This window comes from Manihot esculenta, chromosome 7 (assembly GCF_001659605.2).
Source record: "Manihot esculenta cultivar AM560-2 chromosome 7, M.esculenta_v8, whole genome shotgun sequence".
In the NCBI taxonomy this organism is placed as follows: Eukaryota; Viridiplantae; Streptophyta; class Magnoliopsida; order Malpighiales; family Euphorbiaceae; genus Manihot; species Manihot esculenta.
Genome location: NC_035167.2, coordinates 25,818,458 through 25,843,487, shown reverse-complemented (window position 1 = coordinate 25,843,487; position 25,030 = coordinate 25,818,458). Strand labels below are relative to the sequence as shown.

Below are 25,030 nucleotides of genomic sequence, written 5' to 3'. Positions count from 1 at the left end.
AGAAAATAAAAACCCGAAATGGCACCGCCGGCGGCGAGGAGCGCTGCGGAGGAAAAGAAAAAGAAAAGGGGTGCAACACGAGGACTTCCCAAGAGGTCACCCATCTTAGTACTGCTCTCGCCCAAGCACGTTTAACTTCGGAGTTCTGATGGGATCCGGTGCATTAGTGCTGGTATGATCGCACCCGTTGTGTCCCTCGCCATCAAATCACACATACCTTTCCCCCACCTCCGCGCGGCGCCCCTCCCCTCTCCATCCGGCGCGTGGGCCCCGCGTCCCGTACCGTGCCTTCCCCCTGCCCCCTCTTCGCCTCCCGTCCCGGTTCCTTCTCCCCTCCCCGCGCTGCTCCGTCGCTGCGGGACTCCCTCCCCCGCCTGTCTTTCCGTCTCGTGGCCCCATCTTCTTGCTCGTTCCCCCGCTTTCGGCGATCTTCATTTTTCTTTTTTCATTCCCATTTAACTTTTCGACATGCACATGTATCTAAATCGATAGCGATACCGAGCGAGAAAATAAAAACCCGAAATGGCACCGCCGGCGGCGAGGAGCGCTGCGGAGGAAAAGAAAAAGAAAAGGGGTGCAACACGAGGACTTCCCAAGAGGTCACCCATCTTAGTACTGCTCTCGCCCAAGCACGTTTAACTTCGGAGTTCTGATGGGATCCGGTGCATTAGTGCTGGTATGATCGCACCCGTTGTGTCCCTCGCCATCAAATCACACATACCTTTCCCCCACCTCCGCGCGGCGCCCCTCCCCTCTCCATCCGGCGCGTGGGCCCCGCGTCCCGTACCGTGCCTTCCCCCTGCCCCCTCTTCGCCTCCCGTCCCGGTTCCTTCTCCCCTCCCCGCGCTGCTCCGTCGCTGCGGGACTCCCTCCCCCGCCTGTCTTTCCGTCTCGTGGCCCCATCTTCTTGCTCGTTCCCCCGCTTTCGGCGATCTTCATTTTTCTTTTTTCATTCCCATTTAACTTTTCGACATGCACATGTATCTAAATCGATAGCGATACCGAGCGAGAAAATAAAAACCCGAAATGGCACCGCCGGCGGCGAGGAGCGCTGCGGAGGAAAAGAAAAAGAAAAGGGGTGCAACACGAGGACTTCCCAAGAGGTCACCCATCTTAGTACTGCTCTCGCCCAAGCACGTTTAACTTCGGAGTTCTGATGGGATCCGGTGCATTAGTGCTGGTATGATCGCACCCGTTGTGTCCCTCGCCATCAAATCACACATACCTTTCCCCCACCTCCGCGCGGCGCCCCTCCCCTCTCCATCCGGCGCGTGGGCCCCGCGTCCCGTACCGTGCCTTCCCCCTGCCCCCTCTTCGCCTCCCGTCCCGGTTCCTTCTCCCCTCCCCGCGCTGCTCCGTCGCTGCGGGACTCCCTCCCCCGCCTGTCTTTCCGTCTCGTGGCCCCATCTTCTTGCTCGTTCCCCCGCTTTCGGCGATCTTCATTTTTCTTTTTTCATTCCCATTTAACTTTTCGACATGCACATGTATCTAAATCGATAGCGATACCGAGCGAGAAAATAAAAACCCGAAATGGCACCGCCGGCGGCGAGGAGCGCTGCGGAGGAAAAGAAAAAGAAAAGGGGTGCAACACGAGGACTTCCCAAGAGGTCACCCATCTTAGTACTGCTCTCGCCCAAGCACGTTTAACTTCGGAGTTCTGATGGGATCCGGTGCATTAGTGCTGGTATGATCGCACCCGTTGTGTCCCTCGCCATCAAATCACACATACCTTTCCCCCACCTCCGCGCGGCGCCCCTCCCCTCTCCATCCGGCGCGTGGGCCCCGCGTCCCGTACCGTGCCTTCCCCCTGCCCCCTCTTCGCCTCCCGTCCCGGTTCCTTCTCCCCTCCCCGCGCTGCTCCGTCGCTGCGGGACTCCCTCCCCCGCCTGTCTTTCCGTCTCGTGGCCCCATCTTCTTGCTCGTTCCCCCGCTTTCGGCGATCTTCATTTTTCTTTTTTCATTCCCATTTAACTTTTCGACATGCACATGTATCTAAATCGATAGCGATACCGAGCGAGAAAATAAAAACCCGAAATGGCACCGCCGGCGGCGAGGAGCGCTGCGGAGGAAAAGAAAAAGAAAAGGGGTGCAACACGAGGACTTCCCAAGAGGTCACCCATCTTAGTACTGCTCTCGCCCAAGCACGTTTAACTTCGGAGTTCTGATGGGATCCGGTGCATTAGTGCTGCTATGATCGCACCCGTTGTGTCCCTCGCCATCAAATCACACATACCTTTCCCCCACCTCCGCGCGGCGCCCCTCCCCTCTCCATCCGGCGCGTGGGCCCCGCGTCCCGTACCGTGCCTTCCCCCTGCCCCCTCTTCGCCTCCCGTACCGGTTCCTTCTCCCCTCCCCGCGCTGCTCCGTCGCTGCGGGACTCCCTCCCCCGCCTGTCTTTCCGTCTCGTGGCCCCATCTTCTTGCTCGTTCCCCCGCTTTCGGCGATCTTCATTTTTCTTTTTCATTCCCATTTAACTTTTCGACATGCACATGTATCTAAATCGATAGCGATACCGAGCGAGAAAATAAAGACCCGAAATGGCACCGCCGGCGGCGAGGAGCGCTGCGGAGGAAAAGAAAAAGAAAAGGGGTGCAACACGAGGACTTCCCAAGAGGTCACCCATCTTAGTACTGCTCTCGCCCAAGCACGTTTAACTTCGGAGTTCTGATGGGATCCGGTGCATTAGTGCTGGTATGATCGCACCCGTTGTGTCCCTCGCCATCAAATCACACATACCTTTCCCCCACCTCCGCGCGGCGCCCCTCCCCTCTCCATCCGGCGCGTGGGCCCCGCGTCCCGTACCGTGCCTTCCCCCTGCCCCCTCTTCGCCTCCCGTCCCGGTTCCTTCTCCCCTCCCCGCGCTGCTCCGTCGCTGCGGGACTCCCTCCCCCGCCTGTCTTTCCGTCTCGTGGCCCCATCTTCTTGCTCGTTCCCCCGCTTTCGGCGATCTTCATTTTTCTTTTTTCATTCCCATTTAACTTTTCGACATGCACATGTATCTAAATCGATAGCGATACCGAGCGAGAAAATAAAAACCCGAAATGGCACCGCCGGCGGCGAGGAGCGCTGCGGAGGAAAAGAAAAAGAAAAGGGGTGCAACACGAGGACTTCCCAAGAGGTCACCCATCTTAGTACTGCTCTCGCCCAAGCACGTTTAACATCGGAGTTCTGATGGGATCCGGTGCATTAGTGCTGGTATGATCGCACCCGTTGTGTCCCTCGCCATCAAATCACACATACCTTTCCCCCACCTCCGCGCGGCGCCCCTCCCCTCTCCATCCGGCGCGTGGGCCCCGCGTCCCGTACCGTGCCTTCCCCCTGCCCCCTCTTCGCCTCCCGTACCGGTTCCTTCTCCCCTCCCCGCGCTGCTCCGTCGCTGCGGGACTCCCTCCCCCGCCTGTCTTTCCGTCTCGTGGCCCCATCTTCTTGCTCGTTCCCCCGCTTTCGGCGATCTTCATTTTTCTTTTTTCATTCCCATTTAACTTTTCGACATGCACATGTATCTAAATCGATAGCGATACCGAGCGAGAAAATAAAAACCCGAAATGGCACCGCCGGCGGCGAGGAGCGCTGCGGAGGAAAAGAAAAAGAAAAGGGGTGCAACACGAGGACTTCCCAAGAGGTCACCCATCTTAGTACTGCTCTCGCCCAAGCACGTTTAACTTCGGAGTTCTGATGGGATCCGGTGCATTAGTGCTGGTATGATCGCACCCGTTGTGTCCCTCGCCATCAAATCACACATACCTTTCCCCCACCTCCGCGCGGCGCCCCTCCCCTCTCCATCCGGCGCGTGGGCCCCGCGTCCCGTACCGTGCCTTCCCCCTGCCCCCTCTTCGCCTCCCGTCCCGGTTCCTTCTCCCCTCCCCGCGCTGCTCCGTCGCTGCGGGACTCCCTCCCCCGCCTGTCTTTCCGTCTCGTGGCCCCATCTTCTTGCTCGTTCCCCCGCTTTCGGCGATCTTCATTTTTCTTTTTTCATTCCCATTTAACTTTTCGACATGCACATGTATCTAAATCGATAGCGATACCGAGCGAGAAAATAAAAACCCGAAATGGCACCGCCGGCGGCGAGGAGCGCTGCGGAGGAAAAGAAAAAGAAAAGGGGTGCAACACGAGGACTTCCCAAGAGGTCACCCATCTTAGTACTGCTCTCGCCCAAGCACGTTTAACTTCGGAGTTCTGATGGGATCCGGTGCATTAGTGCTGGTATGATCGCACCCGTTGTGTCCCTCGCCATCAAATCACACATACCTTTCCCCCACCTCCGCGCGGCGCCCCTCCCCTCTCCATCCGGCGCGTGGGCCCCGCGTCCCGTACCGTGCCTTCCCCCTGCCCCCTCTTCGCCTCCCGTCCCGGTTCCTTCTCCCCTCCCCGCGCTGCTCCGTCGCTGCGGGACTCCCTCCCCCGCCTGTCTTTCCGTCTCGTGGCCCCATCTTCTTGCTCGTTCCCCCGCTTTCGGCGATCTTCATTTTTCTTTTTTCATTCCCATTTAACTTTTCGACATGCACATGTATCTAAATCGATAGCGATACCGAGCGAGAAAATAAAAACCCGAAATGGCACCGCCGGCGGCGAGGAGCGCTGCGGAGGAAAAGAAAAAGAAAAGGGGTGCAACACGAGGACTTCCCAAGAGGTCACCCATCTTAGTACTGCTCTCGCCCAAGCACGTTTAACTTCGGAGTTCTGATGGGATCCGGTGCATTAGTGCTGGTATGATCGCACCCGTTGTGTCCCTCGCCATCAAATCACACATACCTTTCCCCCACCTCCGCGCGGCGCCCCTCCCCTCTCCATCCGGCGCGTGGGCCCCGCGTCCCGTACCGTGCCTTCCCCCTGCCCCCTCTTCGCCTCCCGTCCCGGTTCCTTCTCCCCTCCCCGCGCTGCTCCGTCGCTGCGGGACTCCCTCCCCCGCCTGTCTTTCCGTCTCGTGGCCCCATCTTCTTGCTCGTTCCCCCGCTTTCGGCGATCTTCATTTTTCTTTTTTCATTCCCATTTAACTTTTCGACATGCACATGTATCTAAATCGATAGCGATACCGAGCGAGAAAATAAAAACCCGAAATGGCACCGCCGGCGGCGAGGAGCGCTGCGGAGGAAAAGAAAAAGAAAAGGGGTGCAACACGAGGACTTCCCAAGAGGTCACCCATCTTAGTACTGCTCTCGCCCAAGCACGTTTAACTTCGGAGTTCTGATGGGATCCGGTGCATTAGTGCTGGTATGATCGCACCCGTTGTGTCCCTCGCCATCAAATCACACATACCTTTCCCCCACCTCCGCGCGGCGCCCCTCCCCTCTCCATCCGGCGCGTGGGCCCCGCGTCCCGTACCGTGCCTTCCCCCTGCCCCCTCTTCGCCTCCCGTCCCGGTTCCTTCTCCCCTCCCCGCGCTGCTCCGTCGCTGCGGGACTCCCTCCCCCGCCTGTCTTTCCGTCTCGTGGCCCCATCTTCTTGCTCGTTCCCCCGCTTTCGGCGATCTTCATTTTTCTTTTTTCATTCCCATTTAACTTTTCGACATGCACATGTATCTAAATCGATAGCGATACCGAGCGAGAAAATAAAAACCCGAAATGGCACCGCCGGCGGCGAGGAGCGCTGCGGAGGAAAAGAAAAAGAAAAGGGGTGCAACACGAGGACTTCCCAAGAGGTCACCCATCTTAGTACTGCTCTCGCCCAAGCACGTTTAACTTCGGAGTTCTGATGGGATCCGGTGCATTAGTGCTGGTATGATCGCACCCGTTGTGTCCCTCGCCATCAAATCACACATACCTTTCCCCCACCTCCGCGCGGCGCCCCTCCCCTCTCCATCCGGCGCGTGGGCCCCGCGTCCCGTACCGTGCCTTCCCCCTGCCCCCTCTTCGCCTCCCGTCCCGGTTCCTTCTCCCCTCCCCGCGCTGCTCCGTCGCTGCGGGACTCCCTCCCCCGCTTGTCTTTCCGTCTCGTGGCCCCATCTTCTTGCTCGTTCCCCCGCTTTCGGCGATCTTCATTTTTCTTTTTTCATTCCCATTTAACTTTTCGACATGCACATGTATCTAAATCGATAGCGATACCGAGCGAGAAAATAAAAACCCGAAATGGCACCGCCGGCGGCGAGGAGCGCTGCGAAATAGTTGAGTCAGAAAATAGCAATACAATGATTTAAACATGACTTTTTGGTTTTACTAATTTGCAAGCAGATGAGAAAAATACTAAAAGTTATCTTTCAAATAGTTTACTTTCTCAATAAAAAATGGATAAAGATGCTGTCATAAATTCAATTGAATAAGTTAATAAAGTAGTCCAAATACGTTCTTAAGGTAAAATAATTTACTTTTAAAATCTTTCTGCCAATAAAAAATAAAAAATAAATAAATAAAATAAAATAAAATAAAACAAAACAAATCTATGATTATACTTTTTAAAAGATATATGTATATAGGTGCCCTAATTTGCAAAATGAATTATGCTATGGAGAACTGTAACACTTGGTATCGCGGTGTACGTTTAATTGGAAGAACTAATACTTATTACTATTATTATTATTATTATTTTACTTTTATCTATATTTTTGCAAATATAGAGTTTGTCTTATCGTGGCAATATGTACGAGTATTGGGCTCAACCAGTTCGTTAAAAGAAAACTTACGGAGAAGCAAACCAAAAATAATTGAATAAAAATGTAGTGGCTTTTGTGGGTATTGAACACAAGATGTACATAATAAAATAAATGAAACGTTGACAACACAACCACAATTATATTTGCTAAATCATTGTTTGTAAATAATTATATGTCATTATGACTGCAATGCCAAATTTAGTTCTAATAAATTGTAATATTTATAGTCTTTTACCTGTAGAAGATGCCCTCAAGTGAAAATTTTAAAATAAATATTTTAATATAACGAAAATGATGTTTGAATATGTAAAAATTTAAAAAACTTAATAAATTGAATAAAATAAAATGTTTTTGAGATCGAATTGTGACTAAACCGCCTTCGGCGGTTTACCAGTGTGTAGAGCTTGAAAAATAACATGAAATAAAAAAAAAATTCGCTCGAATCGGATACCCGAGATGGGAGATATGACCATTCAAAGTTTTTAAACTATGCCACTTCCACTAGACTGATCCTAGTCTTGGGCGCTCTGGGCTGGACTCAGCAATTTGCACCATAAGGGAAACAGCATCGTTTGATTACACTAATATCCCAAAATATTTCATTTTGGCCCTTTTCAAATGTTACCAGGCCTTCACGCGCGCGCTCTCCATCTCTCATTCCCGAAGCAACGCTAGCTCTCTTTGCAACGACCACTCAAACCATTCATTCACTGCTTCTTGCAAATTCTCATGTCGTATCTCATGATTCGTTTTCTACGAATCTATAATTTCGATTTCAAATGTCAGCAGTATTGGATTTCTACCTGACAGAAAATTTCCAAAGGTGAGAACTTTTCAATTTCATCTCCTATTCTCTCTCTCTAAACTTTAAATCATGTGATAGGGTTTAATTCTATATTACCAATTAACCGATTTTGGCATGTGTGAGTTGTTAAGGGATTTGACTCCCGTGATGTTTGAACCAAATTTTACATGCTTCGAATGCAGGTTTTACATCTTTTTTCTTGATTTTGTGTTCATGTTAAATGACCTCAGAGTGATTTTTGGTACAAGATGTATCATCAATTCCCTACATGACATGAATTTTCAGGTTTATTTCTATAATACTCTTAAAGTCGACATCACAATTTTTCATTAGTAAAGAATTTAAAAAGGTTTCTCTCCCCAGAGTTTCAATTTCCTACTTTTATCATGTGTTATTCCACTTCACTATTTAATAATAGGATAGCAACTATAAAAATTTACCGGAAATACTTGCCGATATTTAGAATATTAATTAGAGAGGGATTATTACCTACATTTATTATGTACAATGTCTGAATCCATATTATTTCATGACAAATTTCACTTAATAAAATGCGCTCTATCGAAGAAGATCGTTGCAATCAAGAAACTAACCCTTCGAGTGGATATGATTAGACATTTTCCTTTGCAAGTCATCATGGGAGCAGCTGGATATACACACAGCAAGTTGTGTCATGAAAGGTATAAGTAGCTTGCTTCCTTTGTTATGCTTGGAAGAATATTTAGATGGTGATATAGTTAGGATAGATGGACATAAGTTAACATATGAAAATTCAATAAAAAAATATTGTTAAAAATATAATATTATAATATCTTAAAATTGAATTTTATAATATTCTAAAAATTAGTATTTTAATAAAATTACATTATTGTAGTATTTTATTAAAAAATATAAAAAATGAAATGATTAAATAGTTTTTTTGCTCGCTAAACAATTACAATGGTAGCAACGAATCAGCAACTAATATGTTGTCGCTAAACAATTATTTTTTGCCCGCATATGCATGAATAAAATAATATCGTTGGTTTAAGATAGCGATTAAATAGCGACCAAAACAGTAGCAATCAATCAACTATGAATTTTTAGTCACTACATTATAATTTAAGATTTTTAAATTAATTTTAAATAAATAAGTTATTTATTGTATGGACCAAAACAACGTCATTTTGATTTGTTCAGAGTGAGTAAAACGACATCATTTGGGAGATACCCAAACCTAATCATTGACATTCTTAATTTTCTTTCCTTCTTTGCCATTTCAGTCGTTCCATGCCATTTGTTTCTGGTGAAGAAGATCTCTGTTGTGGTTCACATTACTGTAGTCCTTCGCTAGTGATTCACTGCCGTCATGTCCAGTCGCTGATCTCTACTGTGGTTTACGTTGATTCATCGGCCAAGCAGATCCATCTTTGCTAGTCTTCTGCATTCAGCATTGTTGTGAGTATAAGCCATTATTTCTCCCATTCTCTATCTTCATCTTAGTTTGCGTTTTGTTCGTAGTATGTTTTTTCCTTTGAGATTATTTTTTAAAAGTTTTGTTTATAGAAAAAAATTTGCATATGATTTTTGTCTATCTGTTGCAGCTTTCAATATTTCTTTGATAATTTTCACTTTCTCTTTAGTCCATCTTATCAACTCTGGACCTGCAAGTTTAACTTCACTAAGTTCTGTCCAACATAATGGAGTTTCACATTTTTGGCCATACAATGCTTTATAAGAAGCCATCTTAATACTAGTCTGATAACTGTTAATGTAAGCAAATTCTACTAGTGGAAGATATCTTTTCCAACTTCCTTCAAATTTAATTGCACAACTTCTAAGCATATCTTCCAAAACTTTAATTACTCTTTTTAACTGACCATCGGTCTGAGGATAAAAAGTTGTACTAAAATTTAATCTAGTACCTAGAGCTTCATGTAGTTTTTCCTAGAATCTGAATGTGAATCTTGAATCTCTGTCTGATATGATAGAGATAGGAACACCATGCAGTCTCACAATTTCATTAATGTACAATTTTTCATACTTTTCCAATGTATAATCTATTCTAATTGGCAAGAAATGTGCTGATTTAGTTAATCTGCCAACTATTACCCAAATGACATCTTTTTTTCTTAGTGTGAATGGCAATCCTGTTATAAAATCTAGGGTAATTCTATCCCATTCCCATTCTGGTATAGCGATAGGCTGTAATAACCCTGATGGAACCTGATTTTCTGCTTTTGCCTATTGACATGTCAAACATTTTGTTACAAATTCAACTATATCTCTTTTCTTACCAGGCCACTAATAGTACACCTTCAAATCTTGATACATCTTAGTGCTACCTAGATGCATAGCATATGGATTGTTGTGTGCCTCTGTAAGAATATTCTGTTTCAACTCTCTAGTGTTAGGTACACATATTCTATTACCATAGTACAATTAGCCATCATCACTTATTACATGCTTCTGCTTCTTCCCCTCTTGTACTGTCTAATCCATAAAGTTATCTCTATATCTTCTTTATGTGTTTCTTTAATTTGTTATAGTAATCTAAGTCTAACTTTTAATTCTGCTATGGTAGCTCCATCATCCGCTATAATCAACCGTGCATTCATTGCTCTTAATGCAAATAAGAATTTCCTACTGAGTGCATATGCTATCAGATTAGTTTTGTCTGAGTGATAATATATAATGCAATCATAATATTTTAGTAACTCCAACCATTTTCTCTGTCTTAGGTTCAACTCCTTTTGTGCGGGTAAGTATTTCAGACTTTTATGATCTATATAGATGTAACATTTTTCATCATATAAGTAATGCCTTCATATCTTTTGTGCAAAAACTATGGCAGCCAACTCTAGATCATGGGTAGGATAATTCTTCTCATGTGACTTCATTTGTCTAGAAGCATAGGCAATCACTTTATCTTCTTGCATCAAAATACATCTGTAACGACCCAAAAACCGGACCGCTACCGGCGCTAGAATCCAAATCGGCTTAAGGCCGCCGGGACCTGTAGCAAGCCTGACATACATCCTGTAAAACTGGTATCATCCCATACATGATCAAACATTCCATAAAAACTTTAAAACATTTACTATACCAAGCTTGACCTGAACATACAATATACTATAAACATATAACCCACACCAAAGCCCTCATCAAATGTGTAACGACCCGGAAATCCGGACCGCTACCGGCGCTAGGATCCAGATCGGCTTAAGGCCGCTGGGACCCGTAGCAAGCCTAACATATGTCCTGTACATCTGGTATAATCCCAAACATGATCAAACATTTCCATAAAACATGTAAAACTTTACCTTTAACCAGTTTGACCTGTGTATGCACTATGACTGAACTCATAGAACCCCTAGGGTCAGCATACCCTATGTCAAACTCGGTTCAACACATATAACAGTATAAAATAAAACTCATGTACAAAGGGATTATCCAAACTCGGGCCAAGCACAATACTATAACTCTGAACATATATCATAATATCATTATGCAATACATCTCTTTTTACATCAATACATAACCTTACATTACATCATGTCCACTACTATTCTATTACATAAACACGACCATGGACATAACCTGCTGATCTCCTGACTATCTCTGACCCTGCAAACCTGGGGTTAGGGGAGAGGGGTGAGCTAAAAGCCCAGTGAGCAGAAACCATAAAGAAAACAATTCATTTTTAACATATGCTTTCATGAAATGCGCCACAGCACAAACATATTACATCAAGGATGAATTTGTCACCACTAGCCCTCTACATATCATAACATGTCCAACTACACCAGGGGCGATTAGGCCTCACCTAGTGTTCGCTTACATAACTCATATCATAACATGTCCGACTACACCAGGGGCGATTAGGCCTCACCTAGTGTTCGCTTGCATAAACATAGTACCAGGGGCGACCTGGTCTTTTCATCTCATATCATATCATCATCATCATTATCATATACTATCATGGTGAGGGCTAGAGGATCATTCAACATTCATCCACATCAACAACATAATATGCAATGCATCATATTCGTGAATACTAGTGCAGCACAACCTAATATATATTTCATGGCATTTTATGATGCATGGATCATGCTAAAACATTCGTTTAACTTTTAAAACATAAGGGTTAGTTCCACTCACCTCTGGCTAGCTCTGGACAAACTCTGAAGCAGCTAACACTGCTAAACACCTCGGTTCCTCGGGTCCGATCCTACACAGGTGGGCTCCAGTGAGGTGCCAAACATACTCTAAACAATCCATAAACAACTACCCAAAAACCCCCTAAAACATCACTGAAACATGCATAGAAAACACTCATGAAAAGGCTGGACAGGGCACTTTCGGCGGCACCTTCGGCGGCCGAAAGTCCCAGACAGAGACGAAAGTCAGGCAGGTTCGGCGGCACCTTCGGCGGCACCTTCGGCGGCCGAACTCTCTCTCCAGAGACGAAAGTCAGGCACTTTCGGCGGCCGAACATTACCTTCGGCGGCCGAAAGTCTGCTTTCAAGCCAAAAACCCAACTTTCGGGGGCAAGGTTAGGCGGCCAAACCATGCATCCTCAGGCAGGTTCGGCGGCCGAACCTGAGTTCATCCAGAACTCAGCCTTTGTGCATTTCAAGCCTCCCAAACCTTCCATACACCCCAAAACAAGCATCCAACTTCTCAAACACATGCATTCATCCTTAACCATGCACAAAGGAGCTCAAACAAGCTTAAACTCCCAAAAACAACATCTAAAGCATACATAGATAGTTTATGACCCACATAGGCCAAAACCATCAAAACAAACCAAACCTCACATACTCTTTCTCAATCATGCATACTCTCTCCCATATGCTCAAGGGGCTTGAAAACTAACTTAAACCCCAACACAAACATCACATGAGCATACATTATCATACATTGGGCATAAAACCCACATAAACCCTAACATGCATATCTACCCATGCTCAACCATAAAAACCTCTTAAAACTCACTTAAAACTTCATGAAACGTAAAAGAAAGCATAGATCCACACTTACCTCTTGAAGATCGAGGGTTTGTGCGAGCTCTAACTTGGAGATGGGAGGAAACTACTACTTGGGTCTCCAAGCTTCCAAAACTTTGATCTAAGCTTGAAAACTCTTCAAAACAACCATGGAACTCATAAAAATATGAAGGAGATGAAGAGAAAACATGAAAATGACCAAAGGAGGACATGAACACACCTGAGCTCGAGAATGGGGAGAAAACTCGCCCATTTTCGGTCTGAGGGGCTTTTATAGGTGGCCAGCCAAACCTCCTTCGGCGGCCTAACGTGCATGCAAAACACCCCCATGTTCGGCGGCCGAACCTGGTTTGTTCAAACAAGGCTTTCGGAGGCCAAAAGCACTCCCAAAACCAACTCATGTTCGACGGCCCAACTTCACTTTCGGCGGCCGAACCTGGCAAAAACCTCCTTAGTCTTTTCTTTTCAAAACTCACTTCTTTTTCATTTAAAACCATGAAATCAGTAAAAAAAATCATTTTAGAAATCACATTTTTACCCCTCTAGAAGACTCTGGCATCATCGAAATTCCATATTCCAACGGAGATTCCGCCGGAAGGTAGGGATTCCGATGCCGGAATCTAGCCGGGTATTACATTCTTCCCCCCTTTAAGAACATTCGTCCTCGAATGTTCAAACAAACAAACATGCATCAAGCATACATCAGCAAGCAAGCAACAAGCAAGCAAAACCTAAAAACCTCTCTTCTAAAAGAGAGACACGGTCATTGCTGGAGTATAAACTCTCGGTCTCGCTGGTGAACTTTTCATCTTAAGGTGATTCTAAGGGACTTTCACCATCGGGATTTCCTTGTTTCCACACTTTCTGCCTTGTGTGTCGGCGGTTCGTACTAGCTGCTCAACATAGGTGAGATCCTCTACGGTCTCCACCTCTGGTTCCTTTAAGAACCTCACTCGGACCCGGCACGAACTCATATACCGTGGAAACATGGAAAAATGAATGGATCTCTTCCATCAAAGTGGGCAAATCTAACTCGTGGGATACATTCCCAAATCCTTTGCAGGATTCCAAAGGGTCCAATGTATCGGAGAGTTAATTTACCTTTCTGCCCATAACAAATCACCCTCTTTAGGAGACACCTCCAGCAAACCTCAACTTTCTCGAGGACCTCAACACGCTTCCGCCGCGCACTCTAACAAAACTCTTCTTCTCTTCTGAAACTCTACATGCCTCTTGCGGACGACTTCATACTCTCCTGCTGACTCACAGCAGTTTTGATTCTTCTCATCTTCTGACTATGCAGCTCTTACTCCTTTTCTCTGCCTCTGATTCTCCTCTCTTGACTCAAGATGTATTGCAAGCTCTTTCGATCTGTAAGGATCTGTCCTCATACCTTATACAGGTACCGCCTCCACATCTTGAGTGCAAAGATTACCATCGCCATCTCTAGGTCGTGCGTAAAATGATTCAACTCATGCTTCTTCAGCTACCTAGAAGCATAAGCAATCATTCTACCACTTTACATAACACACAACCTAGTCCCACACGGGACGCATCACAGGACACTGCGAAACCTCCATCACTGGCGGACAGAGCCACCACTGGTGCTGACATCAACATTTCCTTTGGCTCTTCCAAAGCCCTCTTCACTCTGAGTAGACCACGCACCTTCTGGTTCTTCTTGATCCATCTGGCCATAGGAGCGGCAACTCTAGAGAAGTTCTAGATGAACCTCCATTAGGTAACCTGCCCAACCCAAAAAGCTCTTGATCTTAGTCACTACAAGGGGTCTGGGCTAGTTAGCTACAACTTCAACTTTCTCAAGTCTACTTCACTTTTCTTTTCTCCGACACACATGACCCAAGAAGGATATACTCCTCGACCAAAACTCACATTGGAGAACTAGGCATCCAAGCCATGTTCTCTCAGGATCTGCAATCCTGATTTCAGATAATGGGCATACTCTTCTGCATTTCGGGGACTCACCGAGGTACCGTCAATGAAGACAATAACGGAGTGATCTAGAAACCGACTAAAACTCTGCTTATGAGATCCATGAATGCCGTAGGGGCGTTCATTGACCCGAACGACACTCCTAGAAACTCATAGTGCCCATATCTGGTTCTAAACACTGTTCTCAGTACATCTTCTTCCTTGATCTTAACTGATGGTACCTAGACTTCAGATTTATCTTGGAAAGGCAACCAGCTCCTGCTAGCTGGCTTAAAATAGATCGTCGATCCAAGGTAACAAATACTTATTCTGGGTAGTGACTTTGTTCAACGACTAGTAGTCGATACAAAGTCCTTGGGATCCATCTTTCAGCCTCGCAACAACACTGGAACACCCCAAGGTGAAGTGCTCAATTACATGGGAACCCTTGTCTACCAACTCTTACAACTGATCCTTATAACTCCTTTAACTCTGTTGATACCATCCTGTGGGGAGGGATAGAGATTGGTCCAATTCCATGAATTACTTCTATTTTAAGCTCTATCTCCCTGACAGGTGGTAGTCCTAGAAACTCATCTGGGGAAACATCTAAACTCTCTAACAATGGGCACTGAGGCAGGCTCCCTGACCCGACTGCTATACTCTCTCTGAAGAGCTAGAATCCCTGACAACTTTTTCCTGAACAACCTACGAGCCTATAGGGTTGATACTGAACCTCTAGGTATCCCTATTCTGTCCCCTCTAAGGACTACCTCTGATCCATCCTGACCTCTGAACCTGACTACCTTGTCTCTGCAGACTAGGTAGTACCACTAGTAGAAGAACCAATCCAACCCTAGAATGACGTCAAACAGTCAAATCTAGAACCGCTAGGTCAGCTGGAAGGCATCTACTCACAACACATACTCTGACTATACCGGCAGACTGACTCTGCCACAGATGGATCACACTTGGGTGCACTGACCCCAAGGGACTACTCTAACCCATAAGCTATCAACCCAACCTCACAAGGGCTCACAAGCAAACAAAGAAAAGAGAAACATCAGGGTTCATGAAACAGACACACCAGAACATACCAGAGTGAGATTACCTGATCCCATCGGGTTCGATGTGTTAGCCTCCTGCTGAGTCATGGCGAAGATCCGCGCTGGAGCTGATGGACCTTCCCCACGGGAACCTGCTGAAGAAGGGGCTGTCCCCCTATCTCCGCCTCTACCACTGCCCTGAAACATGGATGGAGCTACTGGGTGAGCTACACTGCCCGAAACTGTCTGCTGGGACCGTGCCACCAAGGTCGCGGTGGGACACTCACGTGCCATGTGCCCCTCCTGTCCGCACCTGAAGCATGCTGTTGTCCCAATCAGACAGACTCCCTTGTGCTGCCTACCGCACCGTGTACATCTGGAGTTACCCGAACCAGAGCTCGAACCATCACCTAAACCCAGACCAGACTTTATCTGTTCCCAAAACTTGCTCTTCTTCGATCTTCTGAGGCCTCTGCCTCCCTTCTTACTCTTTGTGACAACCTCGCTTAGAGGGGAGAGATCAACATCACTTGTCCCCGGGATTTTGGAACTCGAAGACTGTGCCACATACTGTTTAACTGTCCCCTGGACAATGGCACTAGCCTCCATTCTCCGCGCCATATCCACTATAGCATGGAAGCTCTCCCTTTCTGCTGATTGAACCAACGAGGAATACCTGGAGTGAAGCTTCATAACATATCTCCTAGACTTCTTCAGGTCTGTGTCAAGACCTTGTCCTGCAAACGGCAACAGCTCCAGGAACCTGTCTGTAAACTCCTCTACGCTCATCTCTTCCGTCTGCCTTAGCTGCTCAAACTCAATCATCTTCAGTTCTCTGGAACTATCTGGAAAAGCCCATCCTGCAAACTCATTGGCAAACTGCTCCCAGGATAAGCTCTCCAACTTTGGGTCCACATAGTTCTTGAACCATTCCCTTGCCTTCTTGCATTTTAATGTGAACCCTGCCATCTGAATGGCTCTACTGTCACTTGCTCCTAGCTCATCTGTTATCATCTTTACCGTTCTGAGGTACTCAAAGGGGTCATCGCCTGCTTCGAACTTGGGGGCATCCAACTTGAGGTAATCTGTCATCTTTACTTTACCCCCAACTGATGAACCAGGTTTGGGTATCCGGACATCAGGGACTATTGGTTCTGCTGGTGGAGAAGGAGGTGCAGCATCCCCTGGGTTAGGGTTTGCTGGACCTGAGAAAAAGGGTGCAGATGGAAACATGGGGTACTGTGGGTAAAAGGGAGGATAGGGCATAAAGGTGGGATATGGGTTATGGCTAAAGAAATCCGATGTACCTCCCATCGGATACCCTGGCCCTTGCGGGTAGGGTGGATACTGTGGTGGAACAAAGCCCGAGGCCTGAGTGCCTCCTTGGGACTCTCCCATATCCTCTACTGACATACTCATGCCCAAACTACTATCTCTTCTTTGGTTATCCTCCTCTGTTTCCATCACAACCGCTGACATACCTTCATGAACTGATCTCCTCTGACCTGCATCAAAAGACCTTCTAGGGTCCCTTGATGTACTTTCCCTGATCACCCTACAAGATCTTGCCCTCTGCAGAGCAGGGGGATGGGCATCCATGCCCTCATTCTCTGGCGAAGCTCCAGTCAATCTCGCGGATCGACGAGTTCCTCTCATCTTGACTTCTGAAAGCATAACATAGCACATAAACATTAGCATTATATGGTTCACGTGGAAACACATGAACCTGCACCACATACATAACATACATATCATAGCATTAATGCACATGCTCATCAACATGGCATTTCACATCATCATACAAGACAGGACTCCATATCCTATCCTAGTGGACATGATCTTCCTATTGTGCTTGCCCTACTATAACCTCTATGAGCCCGACACACTATAGGTCCGACCATGTGAACCTAGGGCTCTGATACCATTCTGTAACGACCCGGAAATCCGGACCGCTACCGGCGCTAGGATCCAGATCGGCTTAAGGCCGCCGGGACCCGTAGCAAGCCTAACATATGTCCTGTACATCTGGTATAATCCCAAACATGATCAAACATTTCCATAAAACATGTAAAACTTTACCTTTAACCAGTTTGACCTGTGTATGCACTATGACTGAACTCATAGAACCCCTAGGGTCAGCATACCCTATGTCAAACTCGGTTCAACACATATAACAGTATAAAATAAAACTCATGTACAAAGGGATTATCCAAACTCGGGCCAAGCACAATACTATAACTCTGAACATATATCATAATATCATTATGCAATACATCTCTTTTTACATCAATACATAACCTTACATTACATCATGTCCACTACTATTCTATTACATAAACACGACCATGGACATAACCTGCTGATCTCCTGACTATCTCTGACCCTGCAAACCTGGGGTTAGGGGAGAGGGGTGAGCTAAAAAGCCCAGTGAGCAGAAACCATAAAGAAAACAATTCATTTTTAACATATGCTTTCATGAAATGCGCCACAGCACAAACATATCACATCAAGGATGAATTTGTCACCACTAGCCCTCTACATATCATAACATGTCCAACTACACCAGGGGCGATTAGGCCTCACCTAGTATTCGCTTACATAACTCATATCATAACATGTCTGACTACACCAGGGGCGATTAGGCCTCACCTAGTGTTCGCTTGCATAAACATAGTACCAGGGGCGACCTGGTCTTTTCATCTCATATCATATCATCATCATCATTGTCATATACTATCATGGTGAGGGCTAGAGGATCATTCAACATTCATCCACATCAACAACATAATATGCAATGCATCATATTCGTGAATACTAGTGCAACACAACCTAATATATATTTCATGGCATTTTATGATGCATGGATCATGCTAAAACATTCGTTTAACTTTTAAAACATAAGGGTTAGTTCCACTCACCTCTGGCTAGCTCTGGACAAACTCTGAAGCAGCTAACACTGCTAAACACCTCGGTTCCTCGGGTCCGATCCTACACAGGTGGGCTCTAGTGAGGTGCCAAGCATACTCTAAACAATCCATAAACAACTACCCAAAAACCCCCTAAAACATCACTGAAACATGCATAGAAAACACTCATGAAAAGGCTGGACAGGGCACTTTCGGCAGCACCTTCGGCGGCCGAAAGTCCCAGACAGAGACGAAAGTCAGGAAGGTTTGGCGGCACCTTCGGCGGCCGAACTCTCTCTCCAGAGACGAAAGTCAGGCACTTTCGGCGGCTGAACATTACCTTCGGCGGCCGAAAGTCTGCTTTCAAGCCAAAAACCCAACTTTCGGGGGCAAGGTTAGGCGGCCAAACCATGCATCCTCAGGCAGGTTCGGCGGCCGAACCTGAGTTCATCCAGAACTCAGCCTTTGTGCATTTCAAGCCTCCCAAACCTTCCATACACCCCAAAACAAGCATCCAACTTCTCAAACACATGCATACATCCTTAACCATGCACAAAGGAGCTCAAACAAGCTTAAACTCCCAAAAACAACATCTAAAGCATACATAGATAGTGTATGACCCACATAGGCCAAAACCATCAAAACAAACCAAACCTCACATACTCTTTCCCAATCATGCATACTCTCTCCCATATGCTCAAGGGGCTTGAAAACTAACTTAAACCCCAACACAAACATCACATGAGCATACATTATCATACATTGGGCATAAAACCCACATAAACCCTAACATGCATATCTACCCATGCTCAACCATAAAAACCTCTTAAAACTAACTTAAAACTTCATGAAACGTAAAAGAAAGCATAGATCCACACTTACCTCTTGAAGATCGAGGGTTTGTGCGAGCTCTAACTTGGAGATGGGAGGAAACTACTCCTTGGGTCTCCAAGCTTCCAAAACTTTGATCTAAGCTTGAAAACTCTTCAAAACAACCATGGAACTCATAAAAATATGAAGGAGATGAAGAGAAAACATGAAAATGACCAAAGGAGGACATGAACACACCTGAGCTCGAGAATGGGGAGAAAACTCGCCCATTTTCGGTCTGAGGGGCTTTTATAGGTGGCCAGCCAAACCTCCTTCGGCGGCCTAACGTGCATGCAAAACACCCCCATGTTCGGCGGCCGAACTTGAGGTTCGGCGGCCGAACCTGGTTTGTTCAAACAAGGCTTTCGGAGGCCAAAAGCACTCCCAAAACCAACTCATGTTCGGCGGCCCAACTTCACTTTCGGCGGCCGAACCTGGCAAAAACCTCCTTAGTCTTTTCTTTTCAAAACTCACTTTTTTTCATTTAAAACCATGAAATCAGTAAAAAAAATCATTTTAGAAATCACATTTTTACCCCTCTAGAAGACTCTGGCATCATCAAAATTCCATATTCCAACGGAGATTCCGCCGGAAGGTAGGGATTCCGATGCCAGAATCTAGCCGGGTATTACAAAATGCCCTAGTGTGATCAACATTGCCTGTGTCAAGCCTGGTTTCTCATATAACATCATTTAACAACATAACATACTGATCATGTATATGAAAGGATTAACCATACATTAGGGCCAAGCACACAACTAATCCTCAAGTCATTACATTATTTTACAATCCTCAAGTCTTAGATGTGTTCCCAGACGAGCTGCCAGGTTTACCACCTGCTAGGGAGATAGAGTTCAAAATTGAGTTGATGCCTGGAACTAGACCGATCTCTATCCCTCCCTATAGGATGGCACCAGCAGAATTGAAAGAGTTAAAAGAACAGTTGCAAGAGTTGGTAGATAGAGGATTCATCCGACCGAGTACCTCACCTTGGGGTGCTCCAGTGCTATTTGTGAAAAAGAAGGATGGATCTCTCAGACTTTGTATCGACTACAGGCAGTTGAACAAAGTCACTACCAAGAATAAGTACCCGTTGCCAAGGATCGACGATCTATTTGACCAGCTAGCCGGAGCAGGTTGTTTCTCCAAAATAGATCTGAGATCGGGGTACCATCAGCTAAGGATAAGAGAAGAGGATGTGCCGAAGACAGCATTCAGGACCAGATATGGGCATTATGAGTTCCTTGTGATGCCGTTCGGGTTAACCAATGCCCCTGCAGCATTCATGGATCTCATGAACAGAGTTTTCAGTCAATACCTGGATCACTTTGTTATTGTCTTCATAGATGATATCTTAGTGTATTCCAGGAATGCAGAGGAGCATGCCCATCATCTGAGGTTAGTTCTGCAGACCTTGAGGGAACATGGCTTGTATGCCAAGTTCTCCAAGTGTGAGTTCTGGCTGAGGAGCATTTCATTCTTGGGGCATGTGGTGTCAGAAAATGGAATCGAGGTAGACCCCAAGAAAGTGGAAGCTGTAGCAAACTGGCCTAGACCCACTACTGTGACTGAGATCAAGAGTTTCTTGGGTTTGGCAGGTTACTACAGGAGGTTCGTTCAGGACTTCTCTAAGATTGCAGCTCCCATGACCAAACTGACTAAGAAGAACCAGAGGTTTGTGTGGACCGACCAGTGTGAAGAGAGCTTTGAGGAGCTAAAGAAGAGGTTGACTTCAGCATCAGTGTTAGCTCTGCTATCTAGTAATGAAGACTTCTCAGTGTATTGTGATGCGTCCCGTGTGGGACTGGGTTGTGTGCGAATGCAGAATGAAAGGGTGATTGCTTATGCTTCTAGGCAGCTAAAGAAGCACGAGTTAAATTACCCTACATATGACCTAGAGATGGCAGCGGTGATCTTTGCACTCAAGATGTGGAGGCACTACCTTTATGGGGTTAAATGTGAGATCTTCACAGATCATAAAAGCCTGCAGTACATCCTGAGTCAGAGAGATTTGAATTTGAGGCAGAGAAGATGGGTGGAACTGCTCAGTGACTATGATTGCAAGATCCAGTACCATCCGGGTAAGGCGAATATTGTGGCAGACGCCTTAAGCCGGAAATCACTTGGCAGTTTGTCCCATATATCAGCAGAGAGGAGGCCGGTAGTGAGAGAGTTCGTCGAGCTCATGAACGAAGGTCTACAGTTGGAGTTGTCTGGTACAGGTGCTTTAGTTGCCCAGATGAGAGTGACACCCGTGTTTCTGGAGCAGGTGGCTCAGAAACAGCATGAGGACCCAGAGTTAGTGAAGATTGCCAGGACTGTTCAGTCAGGCAAAGATAGTGAGTTCAGATTCGACAGCAAGGGGATCCTCCGCTATGGGAGCAGATTGTGTGTACCAGATGACGTAGGGCTGAAAGGAGACATTATGAGAGAGGCTCATAATACCAGATACAGTGTTCACCCTGGAGCCACCAAAATGTACCAAGATCTGAAGAAGGTTTATTGGTGGCCAGCTATGAAAAGAGAAGTGGCACAGTTTGTGTCAGCCTGCGAAATATGTCAGAGGGTGAAGCTGGAACATCAGAAGCCGGCTGGAATGCTTAACCCACTACCTATTCCAGAGTGGAAATGAGAGAATATAGCTATGGACTTCGTGGTGGGGCTACCGACAGCGTCCAACAGATTAGACTCTATATGGGTGATTGTGGACAGACTGACCAAATCTGCTCACTTCATCCCTGTCAGGAGTGGCTATTCTGTGAATAAGTTGGCGCAGGTGTATGTTGATGAGGTTGTCAGATTGCATGGGGTTCCTGTTTCAATAGTGTCTGATAGAGGGCCCCAGTTCACCTCCAGGTTTTGGCGGAGTCTGCAGAACGCTATGGGTACCAGGTTGGATTTTAGCACTGCTTTCCATCCTCAGACGGACGGACAATCAGAGAGGACCATCCAGACAATAGAAGATATGCTCAGAATGTGTGTGCTGGATTTTGGCGGTTCTTGGAGGCAGCATCTACCTTTAGTGGAGTTTGGCTACAATAATAGCCATCATGCCAGCATAGGGATGGCCCCATATGAAGCTTTGTATGGAAGGAAGTGCAGGTCGCCTGTCTGTTGGGAAGAAGTAGGAGAAAAGGCCTTGGCAGGGCCTGAGCTAGTAGAGATCACCAGCAGAGTGGTGCCCATAATCAAAGAAAGGATCAAGACTGCTGCAAGCAGACAGAAGAGTTATGCAGATATCCGCAGAAGGCAAGTAGAGTTTCAGGAGGGGGATTTGGTATTGCTCAAGGTCTCTCCAATGAAAGGGGTGATTCGGTTTGGGAAAAAGGGTAAGCTAGCTCCGCGGTACATCGGACCCTTTGAAGTCTTGCAAAAGATTGGGAATGTATCGTACAAGCTGGACTTGCTTGCTTCAATGGAGAGAATCCATCCGGTTTTCCATGTTTCCATATTGAGAAAGTTCGTGTCAGATCCGGGCAAGGTTCTTAGTGAGCCTGATGTGGAGATCCAAGAGGATCTCACCTATGTTGAGCAGCCGGTACGGATCCTAGACACCCAGATCAGAAAGCTAAGAAACAAGGAAATCCCGAAGGTGAAAGTCATTTGCAATCACCACAACATCGAAGAGTGTACCTGGGAGACACGGGAGTCCATGCTCCAGCAATATCCTCATCTCTTCTAAGGTGAGTTTTTATGTGTTTTATGTGAATGTTTATGTTTTATGCTTTGTATGATCATGTTTGATGCCATGCTATGTTGTTTGGTGAACATTCGGGGACAAATGTTCTTAAGGGGGGAAGAATGTAATACCCGGCTAGACTCCGGTATCGGAATTCCTACCGTCCGGTGGAATCTCGGATGGCGGAAACCTCTAGAAGGGCAAAACCACGTTTTTATAAAATGTTTTAATGTATTTTATGATTTTAAGTAAAAAGGAAATTGAGTTTTGAATGAAAAAGACCAAGGAGGCATTTCCAGGTTCGGCCGCCGAACCTCAAGTTCGGCCGCCGAACATTGGATGGTTTAGGGGGGCAAGTTAGGCTTCCGCAAGTCTCAAAGGTTCGGCCACCGAACCTCATGTTTGGCCGCCGAACTTGCATGAGATGTGGGGGCTGCCGAAAGGTGGTTTGCCAGCCCTATAAAAGAGCTCCATGGCCGAAACGGGCGAGTTTTCTCCCCATTTTCGGCCACAGTGAGTTCATACTCTCCTTTGGTTCATTTTTGATGTTTTTCTTCCGATCTTTCATGTTTTAACAAGCTTTTTGTTGATTTGAAGAGATTTGAGCAAAAAGAGCAAGTTTTGGAAACTTGGAGACCAAAGAGTGGATCTCTCCCATCTCCGAGTCGGATTGTCTCTCCTCTCATTCTTCAAGAGGTAAGAGTAAATCCATAGTTCCTTTCATGTTTTAAGTAAGTTTTAAGTTGATCTATGGGGTAGAAATGCATGTTTAGGATAGTTGAGCTTTGTTAGGTTTTATGTGATTATATGGACAACGTGTGTTGATTATGCATGTTTGATGTGTTGTAGTTGGGGTTTAGGATAGTTTGAGACCCCTAGGTGTTGTTGTTTGAGTGTATGCATGCTTTGAGGGAGTTGGATGCTTGTTTGGAAGGTTTGGGAGGAAAGTGTGCATGGAAGAGCTGAGTTTCTGCCCTTTGCGAGAAACCAGGTTCGGCTGCCGAAAGGATTTTCGGCCGCCGAACCTGTCTGTGAGGCAAGCCTTTCGGCTGCCGAAGCCTGCCCCCGAAAATGGACTTTCGTATCTGGAGGGCACTTTCGGCCGCCGAAGGTGCCGCCGAACCTGCATGACTTTCGCCTCTGGAGGGACTTTCGGCCGCCGAACCTGCCGCCGAAAGTGCCCTGTTCAGCCTTCCTTTGCATGTTTTCTATGGATGTTTTGAGGTATTTTAAAGGGGTTTTTGGGGAGTATTTTAGAGTCATGATCATAGATGTTTGGTCCCTCATTTGAGTCCACCTGTGTAGGTTCGGACCCGAGGAACCGAGGACCCCAACAGTGAGATAGCTGCTTTCGAGTCTTGTCAGAGCTAGCCAGAGGTGAGTGGAATAACTCTCTATGTTTTCAAAGTAAATAATGAACGTTGTAGCATGATTCACGCATCATGAATGCCATGAGATATATTGCTTGCATTAGAATTCACAAATATGTCGCATTGCACTTTATGTTGTTGATGTGGATGAATGTTGAATGATCCATTAGCCCTTATATGGTAAGACATGACAGACTACGGAAGTCCGGGTGAGCCTGCACTACGCCCCCGGCATGATTGGATATGTATGTTATGCTATGGAAGTCCAGGTGTGCCTGCACTACGCCCCTGGCATCATTAGACTGTAAAGAGGGCTAAGTGGTGACAAGTTCATCCTTGATGTGAAATGTTTGTGTTGTGATGCATTCCATGATATCATATGTTTTAAATGCTATGTTTTATTATTCTGCTCACTGGGCTCTAGTAGCTCACCCCTCTCCCTTAACCCCTAGGTTTACAGGTACAGGGTAGACCAGGAGGTCAGCAAGAGTAATGAAGTCATGGTCATGTAATAGCTAGTGTGGACATGATAAATGTTGTTATGTTATGTTGAGTACAGTCATGTAAAAGCATAGTATAGAAATGTAATGTGATGATGTCTATTGAGGTTATAGTTGTGCTTGACCCTAGTATGTTGTTAATCCCCTTGAGTACATGATTTCTATGATGCTTATGTAACCAAACTCAATATATGTGATATCACCCCATTGGGACAATGTTGAGACTCCAAAGAGGAGTTAATGTTCATGATCATGTTATGTATAGTGCATGCGCAGGTTGAGTTTGGTGAATGAATGAATGAAAGAATGAATGAATGTAAGGAAAAGTTTAAAATTTTTGTGTATGTG

The 25,030-nt window shown here is 46.2% G+C and overlaps 1 long non-coding RNA gene and 12 other non-coding genes across 14 annotated transcripts; 1 reads left to right on the top strand and 12 right to left on the bottom strand.

The window, feature by feature from the left end:
- Positions 1 to 67: 67 nt before the first annotated feature.
- LOC122724159 lies at positions 68 to 186 on the bottom strand. Its single transcript, XR_006351428.1, has one exon. It is a non-coding gene; the product is annotated as a 5S ribosomal RNA (ribosomal RNA).
- Positions 187 to 571: 385 nt separating this feature from the next.
- LOC122724148 lies at positions 572 to 690 on the bottom strand. The gene has a single exon (XR_006351417.1). It is a non-coding gene; the product is annotated as a 5S ribosomal RNA (ribosomal RNA).
- Positions 691 to 1,075: 385 nt separating this feature from the next.
- LOC122724137 lies at positions 1,076 to 1,194 on the bottom strand. Its single transcript, XR_006351406.1, has one exon. It is a non-coding gene; the product is annotated as a 5S ribosomal RNA (ribosomal RNA).
- Positions 1,195 to 1,579: 385 nt separating this feature from the next.
- LOC122724126 lies at positions 1,580 to 1,698 on the bottom strand. Its single transcript, XR_006351395.1, has one exon. It is a non-coding gene; the product is annotated as a 5S ribosomal RNA (ribosomal RNA).
- Positions 1,699 to 2,083: 385 nt separating this feature from the next.
- On the bottom strand, positions 2,084 to 2,202 carry LOC122724206. The gene has a single exon (XR_006351475.1). It is a non-coding gene; the product is annotated as a 5S ribosomal RNA (ribosomal RNA).
- Positions 2,203 to 2,586: 384 nt separating this feature from the next.
- Positions 2,587 to 2,705, bottom strand: LOC122724115. Its single transcript, XR_006351384.1, has one exon. It is a non-coding gene; the product is annotated as a 5S ribosomal RNA (ribosomal RNA).
- A 385-nt stretch (positions 2,706 to 3,090) lies between these two features.
- On the bottom strand, positions 3,091 to 3,209 carry LOC122724201. The gene has a single exon (XR_006351470.1). It is a non-coding gene; the product is annotated as a 5S ribosomal RNA (ribosomal RNA).
- A 385-nt stretch (positions 3,210 to 3,594) lies between these two features.
- On the bottom strand, positions 3,595 to 3,713 carry LOC122724310. The gene has a single exon (XR_006351574.1). It is a non-coding gene; the product is annotated as a 5S ribosomal RNA (ribosomal RNA).
- A 385-nt stretch (positions 3,714 to 4,098) lies between these two features.
- Positions 4,099 to 4,217, bottom strand: LOC122724299. The gene has a single exon (XR_006351563.1). It is a non-coding gene; the product is annotated as a 5S ribosomal RNA (ribosomal RNA).
- Positions 4,218 to 4,602: 385 nt separating this feature from the next.
- Positions 4,603 to 4,721, bottom strand: LOC122724287. The gene has a single exon (XR_006351551.1). It is a non-coding gene; the product is annotated as a 5S ribosomal RNA (ribosomal RNA).
- A 385-nt stretch (positions 4,722 to 5,106) lies between these two features.
- On the bottom strand, positions 5,107 to 5,225 carry LOC122724220. The gene has a single exon (XR_006351489.1). It is a non-coding gene; the product is annotated as a 5S ribosomal RNA (ribosomal RNA).
- A 385-nt stretch (positions 5,226 to 5,610) lies between these two features.
- On the bottom strand, positions 5,611 to 5,729 carry LOC122724109. The gene has a single exon (XR_006351378.1). It is a non-coding gene; the product is annotated as a 5S ribosomal RNA (ribosomal RNA).
- A 1,449-nt stretch (positions 5,730 to 7,178) lies between these two features.
- On the top strand, positions 7,179 to 24,690 carry LOC110618643. 2 transcript variants are annotated; one of them, XR_002488538.2, is made up of 4 exons: positions 7,179 to 7,409; positions 7,962 to 8,071; positions 8,654 to 8,828; positions 24,635 to 24,690. It is a non-coding gene; the product is annotated as an uncharacterized LOC110618643 (long non-coding RNA). The 2 variants fall into 2 exon arrangements; XR_006351206.1 differs by lacking the exon at positions 24,635 to 24,690 and adding an exon at positions 24,118 to 24,176.
- The last annotated feature ends 340 nt before the right edge of the window (positions 24,691 to 25,030 follow it).